Below are 15,475 nucleotides of genomic sequence, written 5' to 3' on the forward strand. Positions count from 1 at the left end.
TTTGGGTCAAAAGCGTCCCTGGAGACCTATACGATCTCCCCAGGCACTGGGAGGGCCCCACCAGTGCTGAGCTGTGGAGGAGCCCTGGGCAGTTTCTTGTGGCAGGATGGTACTTTTAACAGTAGGAATCACATATGAGTCAGTGATCAAATCAAGTCTGAGTAACGTGTATTTACTGGAACACAAAACACTGTGAGAATGCATTTTTAAAATCCCAACAAAGTTCAGTGGGAGATTTTCATTCAGTGTATTTGCTTGACATACGGTTCACTTACTAATGTTAATCATGAGAACGCATATCAGAAATCACAGTGATAATTCTTAAAGCAGTCCACCCCTCTTGGGATGGACAAACTCTGGGTGCCTCCTGTGTGTGTGGGTCTGAATGCACGGGGTCTGGAGGCTGCTGGGAGGGTCTGATTCTCAGCTCCACTGATTGTGGGTTGTGAGACCTCTGAGAAGCTAGCAGGCCTCCCTGCTCCTCCACTTTCCCGTCAGGGAAACAGCACAAGAATACTTGTGTGCAGGGGCGCCTGGGTGGCTCAGTGGGTTAAAGCCTCTGCCTCAGCTCAGGTCATGATCCCAGGGTCCTGGGATCTAGCCCCACATCGGGCTCTCTGCTCCCCAGGGAGCCTGCTTCCTCCTCTCTCTCTGCCTACCTCTCTGCCTAGTTGTGATTTCTCTCTATCAAATAAATAAAATATTAAAAAAAAAAGAATACTTGTGTGCAGAGAGTGAATAAAATTCAATGAGGTCGTTGGTGAAATGCTCGGAGCCCAATCGCTGACAGCTAAGGTCATGTGTAATGCTAAAAAGGGGAGGGGTAGCTAATGCCCCCCTCCCTCTAGAGGCATACCGCTTAGCGGGAGAAATAGACTTGTATACAAATAGCTCTTGCATAAGGGTTAGAAACAGATGTGTGCTAGATAGATCGAAACTGGGAAAGTAACACAATTGCCCATATTTATTTTTCTATCCTGAAAGTTATTTGTTAGGAATTTTGTTTAAGGATTCTAATGAGGCCAATTAGAGAAACAGACTGTTGGATTGAGAACACGGGTGTAGACCAGGCATGGTGAATTTGCCGCTCAGGGGGGCAGCCCAGTTGGCAGCAGGGCCTCAGCGCATCAGGCCACTCCGTTTTTAACTTCATTGCCTCGGAAGTCATCATGAAGGCATAAAGCAGAAGACTCAGTGCCAGCGTCCTCAATCCAGACTTCCTCGAATTCCCTTGGGGACATATATGTGCTGAGCCAGTGTTTGCAGACTGTGGAGCTGCAACCGTGCCAAGCCTCCCAACCCCCGACGGAGAATCTGAGACCCAGCCCTTGAGTTCATCCCAGACATGGCACAGTTTGTGTGGAACATCCGAACCCCTGTTTGTGAGTGCGTCCCTGGAGCTGCTGTATTCGCACAGGGGGTGTCACCCCGAGTGCACATTCCTGGGACGCACCCACCACAGACCCTCTAGTTTCAGGAGCGCAGGCAGGGACCCAGTGTTGGGACCGAGGGAAACTTCCATGTGATTCCAGCCCATGGCCAAGGTTCAGAATCGGCGCATGAGCAGACAGGTGCCAGGTCCTCAGGGCACCCTTACAGTCCACTGGGGGCTGGGGAAGGGCAAGACCTGCTGCCCTGTCAAAGCCCGCCTCCTACGAGCTCACTAATGGACTTCAGCAAAGCAAACGGCCAGGACCTCCACACTGAGGGCACGAAACCTGCAGGTTTTTGGTTTCCATTGACCTGTCTGGCCTTCCTTGCTGAGGTAGCCCTGAAGCGGTGAGGAGAAACATTCCAGCAGAGGTACGGGGTGGGGCTGGCATTCTTGGAAGGCCTTTGCTGGGGAGGTCAGCCTAGCCGCCTCTGCCACCACTGTTCCCTGAATCGTGACTGTCAGGGCTGGGCTGTGACTCGTTAAGCTGAGGCCAGGCACTTCGTGAGGGAAGCGACCCACACCACCCACAGCAACCAGGGTCCATTTTGACCAAAGAGGAGCGAGGCTGAAGTACTTTTGCACTGAAGGAAGTCATTATGGGAAAATATCTGGCCTGTCTGTTTTGGAAAATATAACCACTGTTGAGGGGATTGTCATCTGAAGGCAGGAGACAGGGACTTTGCATTAATTGTTTGGTGAGTTGATGTTCGCGGCACCTCAAACTCCTGGCCCGGTTTCGAAGTTTGGGGGCTCCTGTAGGGGCGGCTGTGATTTTCACCCACAGATGGCTTTGCCCCCTTTCTGCTGCCTCAGTGTGCTGAGTCATGAAAGCCTCATGCCTCAACTGTCCCGGGGTGGGCCCTGGGGCAGGGGCGGGAGCTGCGAGCCGCAGGCTGCCATCCCCAGGAGCAGACACTGGGCATCTTCTCTCCTGAGCAGGGGCCAGACTCTCTGAGCACACGGTGGCCGTAGCCTATGAGCCTGATTATCTCTGTCTGACCAGTTTCTGTTCTGGGCCTGAATTTCTGTTTAGCCCCAGCTGGGGGTCCCGTGGAGAGGACCAGCAGGGCTTGGGAGGCCTCTCCCGCAGGACAAAGACTGCCACTTCATCCTGACACCTGATGGTAGCTCTGTCATGTCCTCATTTGCTACGTGAAGTATCCCTGACTTGAGAGCACATCATTAATAAGGACTCAGCCCTGGAACTTAACTCTTTTTAACGCAGGAAACACCAGTGAAATGAGCCCTGCTGTAAGGCAGGACCACGCAGGCTGACCGCCCAAGTGCAGGACAGATGCGGGGAGGCCGAGTGGGCTCAGCAGCCTGGGGCCGCTGGAGCTCCAGGGCTTGTGGCTCAGAGTCTGCCTCCCCAGATGCTGGCCTTCCTCTGCAGCGGTAGGAGGAGGCTCAGAGGACTGCTCCCACATCCCGTGGTCCCAGGGAAGACCCCTAAATCAGAACCTTTCTATTCAGCTAGAGACCTTGGAGCCAAGAGTGCTGAGTATGAAAACAAGCAATTAGGCCAAAGTACACCTTGCTCTGAGTAGGAATGTCTCTGATGCTAATGACCATGTTGGGGCACTGGGAGTCTGGCTGATGGGACAAGTAGGCCTCTTGGCAGACTCCAGCCTTCTTAAGTCCCATGGTGGGGAGGTGGGCATGAGAGTAGGGCTCCAGGAGAGGATGGGAAGGCTTGTGCCATGCTGCTAGTTGCTTCTGTCATCCAGGGAGTGGCCGTGTCCACGTCTGCTCAGGGCGAGGGGCATGACAGCCCACATGGCGCAGGGAGGCGGCAACGAGCAGGGTGTGCACCCACTCCAGGCCCAGGCGGGAGGCCCCGGATTTGTCCCCATGCCTGCTGACTGCAGCAGCTCTCTTTTCTCAGCCACTGGCTCCAAAACTTCTTTAATCTACATTTAGATTGTCTGAGGCCAGCAGTATGGAGTCCCAGGTTGTGCCAAGCTCAGGTCACCGGCTGTTGCACTCTGCCAGCTTTCTATGCAGGCTGCTTCCCAAGCTTAGAGAATATCTCTTGCCTCGGGCTGCCGCCCTGAGCCAGAGAGACATCAAGGCTGAGCACAAATCCTGGCCCCTGGGCAGAGGCACTCGGTCTTGGAGGTCATGGTGATTTGCCGGGTGCCTGTCAACCCTCAACTCACATTCTAGCACCAGACAGGGCACGGCACCCAGAACTACCCAGGAGCGGCTGGCTCAGCATTCTGGGTGTCTCTGGGAGACGCTGTGAGAGGGAGGAGAAGTGGGGACCAGAGAGGAAGGGGGCATGTCCCAAGATTGGAGAGGAGGAGGCCGGTTGAGGAAGTACGACAGCATCTCTGTGAGCAGCCTGGCTCAGGAGGCCCAGGGTCCGGGCTGGGAGGAGACATCCTTTTCCCACAGCCCCAAGGCCCCCACTGCGGCTTCACCCAGTACAGTAACACTGCAGGGACTTCCAGATGCCAGTCAGTCCTAAGGTGATGGGAAGGGGAAAGCGTGGGGAAGAAAACGCCAGTCCAGCTGCGACCTGCCCAAGCCCACTGCGGGACATCGGCGTTTGCCCACTCCGACTGGGAGCGCAGATTCTGGGCCTGGACGGGAAGAATATTCCACGCCCTAGGCCTGTGGGTAGAGGGAACTGTACATGGTGGGGAAGGGTTCACCTTCAGGAACAGCCCCCCTGACCTTCCTCCCAATGGCCTGGCTGGCCCGGATACAGGCTGGCCCCCAGACACCACCTGGCATCCTGAACACAAGCACTACAGTTCCCTGAGCGTTGGCCTTTCACTGAAGCGGTCAGAGCTGTTTGCATGTCTTAATTCCCTTGAACTTGGGGTGGCATGAATGGATGGGCGGCTGTGGGCAGCGGACACCCCCAGAGCAGCCTCTTCCCAACAGCTCCGGTCTGTGCGTGGCTCTCCGAGTCCAAGGCAGATGCTCGCATTTACCAGCTCAGAGCCACACGGAGGCTCCGCATCCAGAACCAAGCTATGAATCATAATAAGATTCTAGGAACAGCCAGCCCAACACATGGGAATTCCCAGGGAGTTACATAAGCTCGGAATCTGGCCCGGGGAGCCTGAGACAGAGTTTAAGTTTCAAACAAATCTCAGAACCCTGAGAGCATTTGATGGAGGAGACAGAAACTGGGCTTGTTGCTTTCCTGAGGGACATGGAGACATGTCCATCTGAAGGCACCTTCTCGCTCCAGGTGGAGCTGAGAACCCTGACAGGAGCCAGTGACTCCCTGGGGACCAGCCCTGAGGCTGCAAGGGCCTCAGATGGGCTGCCCGCATCCAGGCATCCCACAGGTCCCTGGGGTGGTGAGGGAGTGACTGCAGGTTGGGCTGTGAGTGAGGGCTTTGTCACTAGTGATGCTTCCTTGCCCACACCTCTGGCCACAGCCTTTGCTGCTCTGGGTTGGCCCTAAGCAGGGGAAGGGCACAGACTACAAGCTCCTTGGTTGCCCGGTCTCTCCTCCTCCCATGTGGTCCTCTTCCTCCTAATCTTCATCCAGTACAGGATCGCTGGAAGGACACAGGGCTGTGTGTGTGTTGGAGGGGGGACAGGCTTTGTGCTGGGATGGGGCAATGCTAGACGGGCTTTCTTTTGGGCAGTAACTCTGGGGAACAGGAGAGGAAGACATGGACAGCCAGCCAAGGAAGGAGGGAGGTGTCAGAATTGTCCCTCAGAAAGGGGGGTTCCACAAGTTGTCTGTCCAAGTGTCCCCTTCCATCTCCAGCGCTCTGAACCTTAAGTGCCCTGGAGATTCCCTCACTGGGGTGACAGGAAAGCTTCTGGACACAAAGCCAAGGCGAGGCCCAGCCAGGTGACAGTCACCAAAGCTAGTTGCCATGGCAATGACTGCAGTAAGTGGTAGGCCTGGAAGAGGCAAGGTGGGACCCAGAGGGCTGTTTAGCTTTCAAGAAGCGGAAAGTCATCCCTGGTAGCTCAGGGAAACAGGTAGGAGTGAGACAGGGGCATTGCCAGTGGGTGGGATCTCAAGGACATCCACAGGTAGAGGGCCTCAGAGAGATGCACAACCCCGGAGCTGGCAAGTCAGAGACCGAGGGCCTGAAGCCTCCAGGCACACCCAGCTCACTCACCACTTCCTACAGGGTTGGCTTCTCCCCTTCTCTCCGTCAGCCTCTGCGCACTGACGGGCAGCCCAGCATACCACTCCTGCCTCACCTCCACATGGCCCCTGCAGTCAAGCTTTCTTGAAAAGCCCCCTGCATGGAGAGAAAGAGATGCACAGCAGAGGGTGAGGAGAACAGGGAGGGAACTGCAACAGACCGGGAGAGAGGCTGCACAGGGAAGATAAGAAAAATCTGCAGCAACCAGGCACAGGAGAGAACATATGTGAGTACACCTGGTAGGACCACAGTGGGGCACCCCCAGGACGGGGACAGAAGGATGGAGCGGGGGCTGTGCATTAGAAGGGGGAAGTGGCAGCAGAAGGTGGAGAGTGACCACACTTTAGGAAGAGGAGGAAGGATGTATGGAGGGCAGCCCCTGGAGCCCGCCTGGACCCTACTAGTTGAGACTGGGAGGGTTGATCCCCTCAAAGGCCGTTGTGAGGGGATGTGATGAGGGATGACAACCAGCAGTCATTCAGCAGTGAGGCTCAGGAGAGCGAGAGGCTGAGGCACAGCTGTGAGAGCCTCTTAGTTTCAGGAGGCCCTCAGACAGCAAGAGTGTGTGAGGCCACCAGGCACACAACAGGGAGAGAGGAGCCATGGGGCACCAGGCAGAGAGTGTCACAGCCAGAGCCAAAGGGAAACAGAGCTTCCAGAGCAAGGGAGGGTGGGCACATCACAGAACCAAACGAGGCAGAGCGGGCTAAATGAAGTCAGGGCAACTGCCCCTAGAATTGGTTTGTATGCTGAGACTCACGTCACCCATTTTATTGTCACAGGAGTGAGGCTTTCCAGGGGGGTGCGGTGGACATGGGCTCCCACCTGGCTGGGAGGCAGGCATGCCCAGGGCGGGGGGGGGGGCGCAGGGCGGGGTCCTGGCCCGTGGAGCCCTCCTCACTGCTTCTGAGGGGCTTGGCAACAGTCAGGTCAGAGTGGCCATGGACACTGGTTCATGAATCAGCTTCAGACTGAGGTCGTGTTGCCTGGAATACGTCTACTCTTTGTCTGCCTTTTGTAGCTGAGGACCCAGACTCTGTCCTAAGCCCTCCCTTGGCAGCCAGGGCACTGGGCAGCCTTGGGCAGCCTCCTACCTGGTATTCCATGGCACGAGTGGTCACAAAGACCTTTGGGTGGAAAGCCAAGACCTAAGGGGATGAATATCAAGCCTCTGCTCTTCTCTTCCGTGTCACACCTCAGCTGGGCCGACTGACTTGGGGTGTGGTCCTGCTTTCTAGACACTTAGAGTGACCACAGATGGGCATATGGACAGCCAGCATCTGTCTGGGTTTGCTGGGTGGGAGGAGTCTGAGGGCCATGTCCTCCTCCGAAGAGTCCTCGGGCGGGCAGCTGGATCCCAGTGCCCCCTCAGGGCATCTGCTGGGGTGATGGGTAGAGTCATGAAGGAGGAGCCAACATGGGTGCTCAAGGCCCTTTGATGGAAGAAACCAGGTCAGCTTCTTAGAGGAGAGTAGAAGGCCCACCTGCGCAGACAGCTGCTCCCCTCTGGGGCCCCACTCTGTGTGCTCTCCCAGACGGCGATGTGCTGAGTGTCTGTGTCAGGAGGCAGTGCCGTAAGCAGGGCATCCTTCTAGCACCTATGAATCTCTCTGGTCACTCCTTCTCTGCAGGGAAAGGACGCAGGCATCCAGGTACAGTGTTGGTATCAATTAGGATGTCTGGTCCATTTGACAGAAGCAAATGGAACAAAGAGGACCCCTGGCCCCAGCTTCACCCAGAGTCACAAAAGTCAGTGGGGACAGATGTGGGGATAGAACCTGGCCCCTGACTCCCAGGCTTCCCTGCTTCCCCTTCTGTGTCCCCTCTTCCCTCCCGTTCAGGACCTCTACCTCCACACAGGTGCCATAGTCTCGTCTCAGTCCTGAGCCCCGGTAGAGTGGCAGCTGGCTGAAACTAGTCAAGGTATGGAGAGCCGTGTCTCTCAGCCTGGTTGTGAGGACACCAGCCTGGGCCCTGAGCAGAGGCAAACCTGCAGCGGGAGGAGTTTTCATTCTTTTTCACTGAAAGAGATAGTTGCCACCCAAATGGAAGCGACTCTGGGCCATTGGGGGCTCTTCATCCGAGGTCACAGAGGGACAGCCAAGAACCCACTGTGGCTGATGGGACCTCATCCTCCAGCCCTGCCTCGGACTTTGGGGAGCAAAGAGACACATGGGAGGACCCCCCCGCTACCACCTGTGTGCTGTTACAGAATGCAGGAGGTCAGATGGGGAGGCTGCCAATGGCCCTGGGTCTGGAATGTGGTCTTTGGAGCCGGACTGCCTAGGTTTGAACCCTGGCAGCACCACTTCGCTTTGGCCTCCATGGAGTTGTTTAGTTGCTCTCTCCCTCGGTTTTCCCACCTGTGAAATGGTCATGGTAACAATTCCTGCTGCATGTCAGGACAAAAATTAGCAAGTGTGTATACAGCACTCCACGTGGGTCAGCAGACTGAACACTTGTCCTTCATATGCACTCACCGTCCTCACTGCCAGGGATGCAGCTGAATTCTGGGACCCAAGTGTCCACACCTCCTGCATTAAACCATTCTGACCTTTGTCCCCTCTATTTCCTGGGCCATGACTATCTCCCTTTGCCTTGCATTCCATTCCCCCAGAGGGAAACTTCTTGTTTTGGTGGCTTGATCAGTAAGGAGTCCCCACTGCTGTTGCTGGAAGGGCCCAGCTCCTGGTCAGAAAGGCTGGGGTCCGGATGGCGAGGGGTGTCACCCGGCAAATGGTGGTCTGACCGCCATGGAGGCTTTAGCTGCTTTGCTCAGGAGGGACTGTGGGCAGTCCGAGTGTCTGTCCTGGCCAGGAAGAGAAATGAAGCCTTGGATCCCCATCAGCATCATCAGCATCTGAGCCAAAGCATGACCCAGAGGAACAGCAGGCGAGAGACAGAGGCTGAGTGATGGAGTCTGGCCTCTCCTTTCAGCCAATGTGCCCACCATCATGTGAGCAGGGTCTCCTGTCAGCCACAAACCAGCGGTCCCCTGGGCCTGGTACACACGGGATCCTGAGGGGAGATGGTAGCTGGGATGGTTGATTTCCTGTGTCGCCTCGACTGGGAGAAGGGAGAAAGAGCTGATAAAACAATATTTCTGGGTGAGTCTGCGATGGTGTTTCTGGAAGAGATTAGTATTTGAATCCGTAGATGAGTAAAGAAGTTCTGCCCACACTAGCGTGGGCGGGTGCCATCCGATCTGTGAAGATGGAATAGAATGAAAAGACAAAGGAAGGGTGAAAGTCTTCTCGAGCTGAACATTCATCTTCTCTTTTCCTCAGACACTGGGGCTCGTGGTTCTCTGGCCTTCGGACTCAGATTGAATTACACCGCAGGCTTTCCCAGGGCTCCAGCTTGCCGACAGCAGATCGTGGGACTTCCCAGTCTCCACCATTGTGTGAGCCAATTCCTGTAATAAAGCTCCATAGAGTGTCTATATATACTGGGCTGGCTTTATTTCTCTGAAGCACCCTGACTGACACATAGACCCATAGTTGGGAGGGTTCCCAGGCATCCTCCCTTCTATCCCCCAACCCCCACCACCTCCTCTGGTTTTCTTTACAGTCTTATAAGGAAATAACTGCAAATTAGAAAAGAGTTACCGAAAAAGCGGTCTTTCTCAGGGACATGTGGACAGCTTCCTCCTTGGCCTTCACCCTGGCTTAGCTTATTGGAGAGGACCTTCCAGTCTGCCCATTTCTCTCCATGTCCTTGCCACCAACCCATGCGAGGACATCACCAAATCTTTTCTGGAAAATTGTGGCAGCTTCCTCATTGGCTTCCCTATATTCATACGATCCATTCTCTACCTTGCTCAAGGAGTTTAAAGCACAGATACGGTTGTGTCCCACTCCTTATGCTCCTCAAAGGCACACTCTTGCCTTTGACCTAGAAGGCTCACCCCTGCTTGCCTGTCCTTTCTCATCTCAGTTCCTCCTTCTGCCCCCTCTCCTCTCCTCTGTCCTGGCCTGCCCTCTGTTCTCCCCTCCCTTCCAGCTTGGCCCAGCTCTCTCCTGCCCTCTGGGTACTTGCCTATGTACGCCCTCCCCCAGAACAACCTTCCCAGTCTCTAAAAACGAGCTGCCATGCTGCTTCCCCAGGAACCAGATGAGACTCTCCTTGTGATCCCTCTGTACTTTGTGCTCTAATAATTACTTGCCTAGTAGCTATTATCTACACATTTAACTTTTGACCTCTTCACTGCAACACGGTCTCCATGAGCATAGGCTGAGTCCTGTCCCCCACATTTCTATGTGACTGTACTTGGAGACAGGTCCTTAAAGAGGGGATTAATTAAAAGGAGGTGGTGAGGGTGGGTCATGCTCCAGTATGACTGTGTCCTCATGAGATAAGAAATCTGGACTCAGACACACACAGAGGAAGGCCAGTGAAGGCACAGGGAGAGGGTGTCCATTGGAAGTCAAGGAGAGGCCTCGGAAGAAAGCACTCTGCTGACACCTCAGACTTTCAGCCCCAGAACAGTGGGAAATAAGTGTCTGTTGTTTATGACCCCCACTCTGTCATCCTCTGTCACAGTAGCCCTAGCAAGATGACACGGGCATCATGGATTTGCTCACCTCTGTTTCCATAGCACCAAACACAGTATTTTCCGACCCACCCACCAGGGCCCCACCAGGCCGAAGCTCCGGGGATGCTTGGCCTCTTGAGAGGGATTGTGTTGCCTCCATTCTTCTCTGTGACGCTGGTGTCTGGAATAAGGAGTCTTAGGAAACAGCTGCAGCATAAATGAGCGCAAGTGGGAGGGATGGGGAGAAGGTGCACAGATGCAGAGCAAACGTCCTGAAACGACCGTGATAAAATGGGCCACATGCTCCGATTTCTCTGGCAGAAATGTGCTTACCCCGCTTCTGGACAGGAGGGAGCTTCTTCCCTGCTATCTTGGCACTGCCCATTCTTGCCAAGAATCTCCAGGCAGGAAGCAGCTAGAATCTCGTCCTTGAGTGGGCTGGATCCCTCTGCCATGTGCTACCAACGCCTGTTCTCCTCAGGCACAGGGCTCTTCGTGTTTCTAGTTACTCATTCAACACCGGTCTTCCTCTCCAGACTGCAAACTCCATCCTCCCTCGCCCTGTCTGTAGGGGCAGCCTGGCACCTGTGAGTGTCCCCTCACCATGCATGTTCCAGGGAATGATGGAGGGAGACTGGAGCCAAGGTGCATGGATGGGTACATGTCCTCCATGCTACTTCTTTTCTGTCTCCTGGCTTTCAGCTAGTTCTATTTTTTAGGACATTGAAGGATGTGACTCCCACCAAACTGAGAATTTTATTCCATATTTATGTCCAAGTCTGTCGATCTTTCCTATGGGATTTGGTATTTATACCTCACTTTCAGAAATATGGTGCAGTCTCTCTGACTGCAGTCCACTTTCTCAGACTTTGCTAGGTTGTTTCTAGAGGCTGTGTCCTGGAGTAGGGTATAACCCTGTGGGGTAGGCATCTGCTGGTTTTAGCTGGTCAGTCAAAATTTCCTTCAGTTTTGCTATCAGCACCGTGTGTGTGTGTGGGGGGGTCCTCTTGCTTCCATCTTTGATCCATATGGTTTGGCTGGATGACAGCTCAGGGACAGCCTTTATCTCAGGTCCCAGTTAGCAAATTCCTGCCCTCTCTTCACAATGGCCGAGTCAGGGAGATAGGCATGGGCCCAGTCTGAACTGGTAGGGTTCAAAGATTTTGTCTGGGGCCACTGAGAAAGAGACAATCTCTTCCTGTGGGGATGGTTGAGGTCTTAGTCTTCTCAAACCTGTTGGTGATGTGGGGACAGCCTGCCTGAGAGAAGGGAGACAGCACGGAGGACAGCAAACCCAAGAGATACCTGAGAACAGCAGATGAGTACCTGGATCCAGCTGTGCCTGAAGTAAGATGTACCTCAACTAGCTGCTGCTGCTGCTGCTGCTTCTTCTTCTTCTTCTTCTTCTTCTTCTTCTTCTTCTTCTTCTTCTTCTTCTTCTTCTTCTTCTTCTTCTTCTTTCTTCTTCTTCTTCTTCTTCTTCTTCTTCTTCTTCTTCTTCTTCTTCAGATTTTATTTACTTGGGAGAGAGAAAGACAAAAGACAGAGAGAGAGCCTGAGAGGGGGTAGTGTCAGAGGGAGAAGCAGACTCCCCACTGAGCAGGGAGCCTGATGTGTAACTTGATCCTGGGACTCCAGGATCATGACCTGAGCCGAAGGCAGTCGCTTAACCGACTGAGCCACCCAGGTGCCCCTAAACTAGCTTCTTTTTTTTTTATTTGTTTATTTACAGCATAACAGTGTTCATTGTTTTGGCTTCACACCCAGTGCTCCATGCTTAATGAATATTCAAATGGCATTTTGGGCATTCTACACATTGTAGGTGTTTACCCCTGCAAGATGTTTACCATCCCCAGTTCCCACCAGCAAAATGGAGGATGTTTCCCTAGTCATTATAACAACCAGACCACATCTTTTCACATATTCCACATGGTTGCCCTTGGCTTTTCAGTTACGTGAGTCAAGAATTTCCCCCTTTTTATTTATTCCACTTGGTTTTCTGACATTATCAAATAATGACTAATGACAGTCTGTTGACACTTTTGAGTGTCAGGAATTAATCCTTAGCATGTCCATTGATCTTGGTAGAGCCTATCAGAGGCACAGGACGAGTTCTGAGAGGAGCCAACAACCAGCACAGGCACCTGTCAACGTGGACAAATGGAAAGTTGTCCAGTTCTAGTTCTGAGGGACAGACCTCAGCCTATTGGGACCAGCCTTGGATAATTGGGTGACAATAGCTCAACCTAAATGAGGACACCTGCAGGTCACAAGTCCGAGGTGCACTCCCTTGTGGGCAACGAAGTGTGGCCCCCTTTGGGAGATTAAGAGAGATGCTTGGAAGGGTAATACCAAGTGAAAATGAGATGAGAACTCCAACATGTTCAAATCAATAAGGATTCGTAGAAGATTCACAAAGATGGTGACTGGCTCTGTGAGACTAGGCCAGTGGTGGAAACTGGCTTAGGGTGGGGATTCAGGCCTCAGCATTTTCTCTGAGCAGCACAGGCTTTAGGAGGGGATGCTGTGTCCTCCACATGTCTAAGTGAGAGGAGAAACATTTATCTCAACACTGGAAGGGACCTAGAGCTGCTCTAGTCCTTCTTCCCTCTAGTATGGGCCCAGGGTGTGTTCCCTCAGGCACAGCTCAGAGCAGCTGCTAAATGCTGCCAGGGGCTCCCCTGCCTATGGGACTGAGCCTAGACTCCTCTTAACATTCAATCCTGTTTCAACCATAGCTTGCCCGTGCCCTAGTGTGTGGTCTTACATCAGGCCTTGCATTGCCTCTGATTCTCCATCTATAAATAGCAGGATAGCGGTGCCCAGCTCCAAAGGTGGTTCCAGCTGATAGCGGGGTGAGCGTTGCCTGCTACAACCATCATTTCAGAGTTTCTGCCACATTCAGTAAAGAGCTGGAGGATGGACGTCAGAAGTCCTGGCTCTGCCACTCATTGAACTCAGAGCCAATGGTGTAGTTTCTTAGAGTCTTGATTTCTTCATCTATTAAAGGGGAATAAGGACCCCATCTCAAGGAGATGCTGTAAGGATGAGGCAAGATGATGTTTGTAAATTAAGTATAAGGCAAAGTTCATGGATTGTGTGTCAGTCCCTCCATTTGGAAAAGCCCCAGGCCCTGGCCTCCCCACCCTCAAAAAAGCACAGTTTTGGGAAAGAATCCCAGGGAGGCATCTGAGGGGCTCTACAGTCAGGGTACCCCTGCCCCCCAGACTTGTGTGTTGTCCGGTCGGGCACCCTTTCCTGCCATATTGTGGTGGGTACTGCTTATATGTCCTCTGTCCCCCTCTTCTCATGCTGTCATTCTTGACATTTCATTTCTGTAGAGGGTTTAGGGTCCAGCTTCTGGTGCTACAATAGGCATGAGTCTAGGTCATAATGTTCTGTGAGCAATGTGGCCTGAGACAATTCATTTCACCTCTTCTAACCTTCATTGCTCATCTAGCAAATGAGGATGAGTAAATTTCACCGAGGGTGGGAGGGCTAAGTGAGCATGTAATATACTTCCTTATTATAGTGCTGGGCCCTCATTATACTCCCCACCCATAACCTGTGCTCATATACATTCCTTTAATTTTTGTAGAGGGAAAATGTCTCCTTGCTAAGCTTCTTTCCAGTTCAAGGATATATGTGATACTCAAAGAATATTGGGGGGGGGGTGTCTTGGTTACAAAGGCAGTGAGATCTTATCTCAAGAAATACCCCAACATGTTTCAAGCTGAGGCAACCCTCTGCCAGGCATTGTCTATCTGGCTGATGTGGGGACAGTCCCACTTTTCTGGAGGTTGGTGGTCTTCTGAAGCCCCTCCTGTTGGTGGATTCCAGGCACTCTCCTCCTCGTGCTTCAGAAAACAGCTCCCCACAGCTTGAGCACTGTGAGGGCAAGACACGCAAGGGCAGGGTGATGAGTGTGCTGGTCTGGGAGGTCAATTTCAGGCACTTCTGGAATTGATGGACCCGAGTACTGACACAAAACACTATCCCACAAGGAAGGAAGGTAAGTCATCAGGAAAAAGGCGCTCCACTTTCTAGGCAAACGAGCCACTGGAGGTGAGCTAGTGGTCCTGCACACTCACCGGCTCAACCCTTGCTGCCCAGCCAGTGGCTCTCTGGCATGTGCTGGATATGGCAGTCTTGACATTCCCAGCATTCTTAATGGCCAGCCGCCCTGTGCTCCCCACATGGAAGCACTCTGCGATGCTGGGTGTGTGAGTCAACCTGCTGGCCTGCGGGGATGCTGTGTGGCACCTGCCCCCTCATGCTCCTACCCACTTGGACATTTCTGCTCAAGCCCACTCAGCCTCTGCCCCCAACCTCACTACTCACATCATCCAGACACAAGGCCTCTCCATGTTCATTTTTATTTAAAGACTCAGAAACACAGGCATCATAGTTCATCATCACTGTCAATTCTTCCAAAATCACACGCTGACATTTGTGTGTAACAAAAACATTAGTGTGTGTGTGTGTGTGTGTGTGTGTGAACTGTGCAAAGTACAAAGAACTCCCCAGCCAGGCAGCTGAGCTTGTTTGGGGTGCCAGAGCCTGGCATTCACACAGTGAGGCTGCCAGGGAATTGCCTGCCCACTGTCCCCCCACTCCACTTCTGAGGCTCTTTGGTGGACCAGATGTCCCTGTCACTTCAGTGTCTGCTGACCTCGGTAGTGGCTCTGGACTCTACTGCATTCCTCAAAGCAAATCACCTTGGCTGCCAAATGCCACTGATAACCAATATGTTTAAGTTGCTGGGCCAGGATTGTCTGAATGTGAGCATTCAGACAAGGTGTTGGTTTCATCTTAGTAGCCAAAATGAGTTGGTTATTTAGAACAAGTTGGCCCACAGGGTCTAATTCTTTTTCTCTTGTCTGTGGGCTAAACGGTCATGAAGGCTATTGGATTTGGCTAAATGTGTTTGAAAACAGCTCAGAGCATGATGGCTGGCCTCTGGCATTGCAACCTTCCCGAGGTCATGCCAATGCCTGCCCCAACTCTGCCCCAAGAGAGGTCAGCTGATGCCTTGCAAAGCACTGGCCACCAGCCCCAGCTCTCTGCTGTGAGTGGGTGCTGGGCCCTGGTGGGCTGCTGTCTCACCCACTGTCACTAGGCTGTTCAGCGATTCCTACCTACCACGAGCATCGTGTGGGAGGTGGCTGGAAGAGGAAAGAAGGTCCAAGTTAGTCTGTTTTGTTGCTTGGTAACTGCCTTCATTTAAAAAAAAAAAAAACAACTTTCCTTATTATCTGGGGATTTGTTAGTTCTGGTCTCCCTGGGGGCACACGTGTCTCAGTATGTTCATCCATGCACATTTTTGGTGATGGCGTGATTTTAAACACACACGTGATTTTTGCGCATGGTAGGCAA

The sequence above is a fragment of the Meles meles genome, chromosome 16 (assembly GCF_922984935.1).
Source record: "Meles meles chromosome 16, mMelMel3.1 paternal haplotype, whole genome shotgun sequence".
Taxonomy (NCBI): domain Eukaryota; kingdom Metazoa; phylum Chordata; class Mammalia; order Carnivora; family Mustelidae; genus Meles; species Meles meles.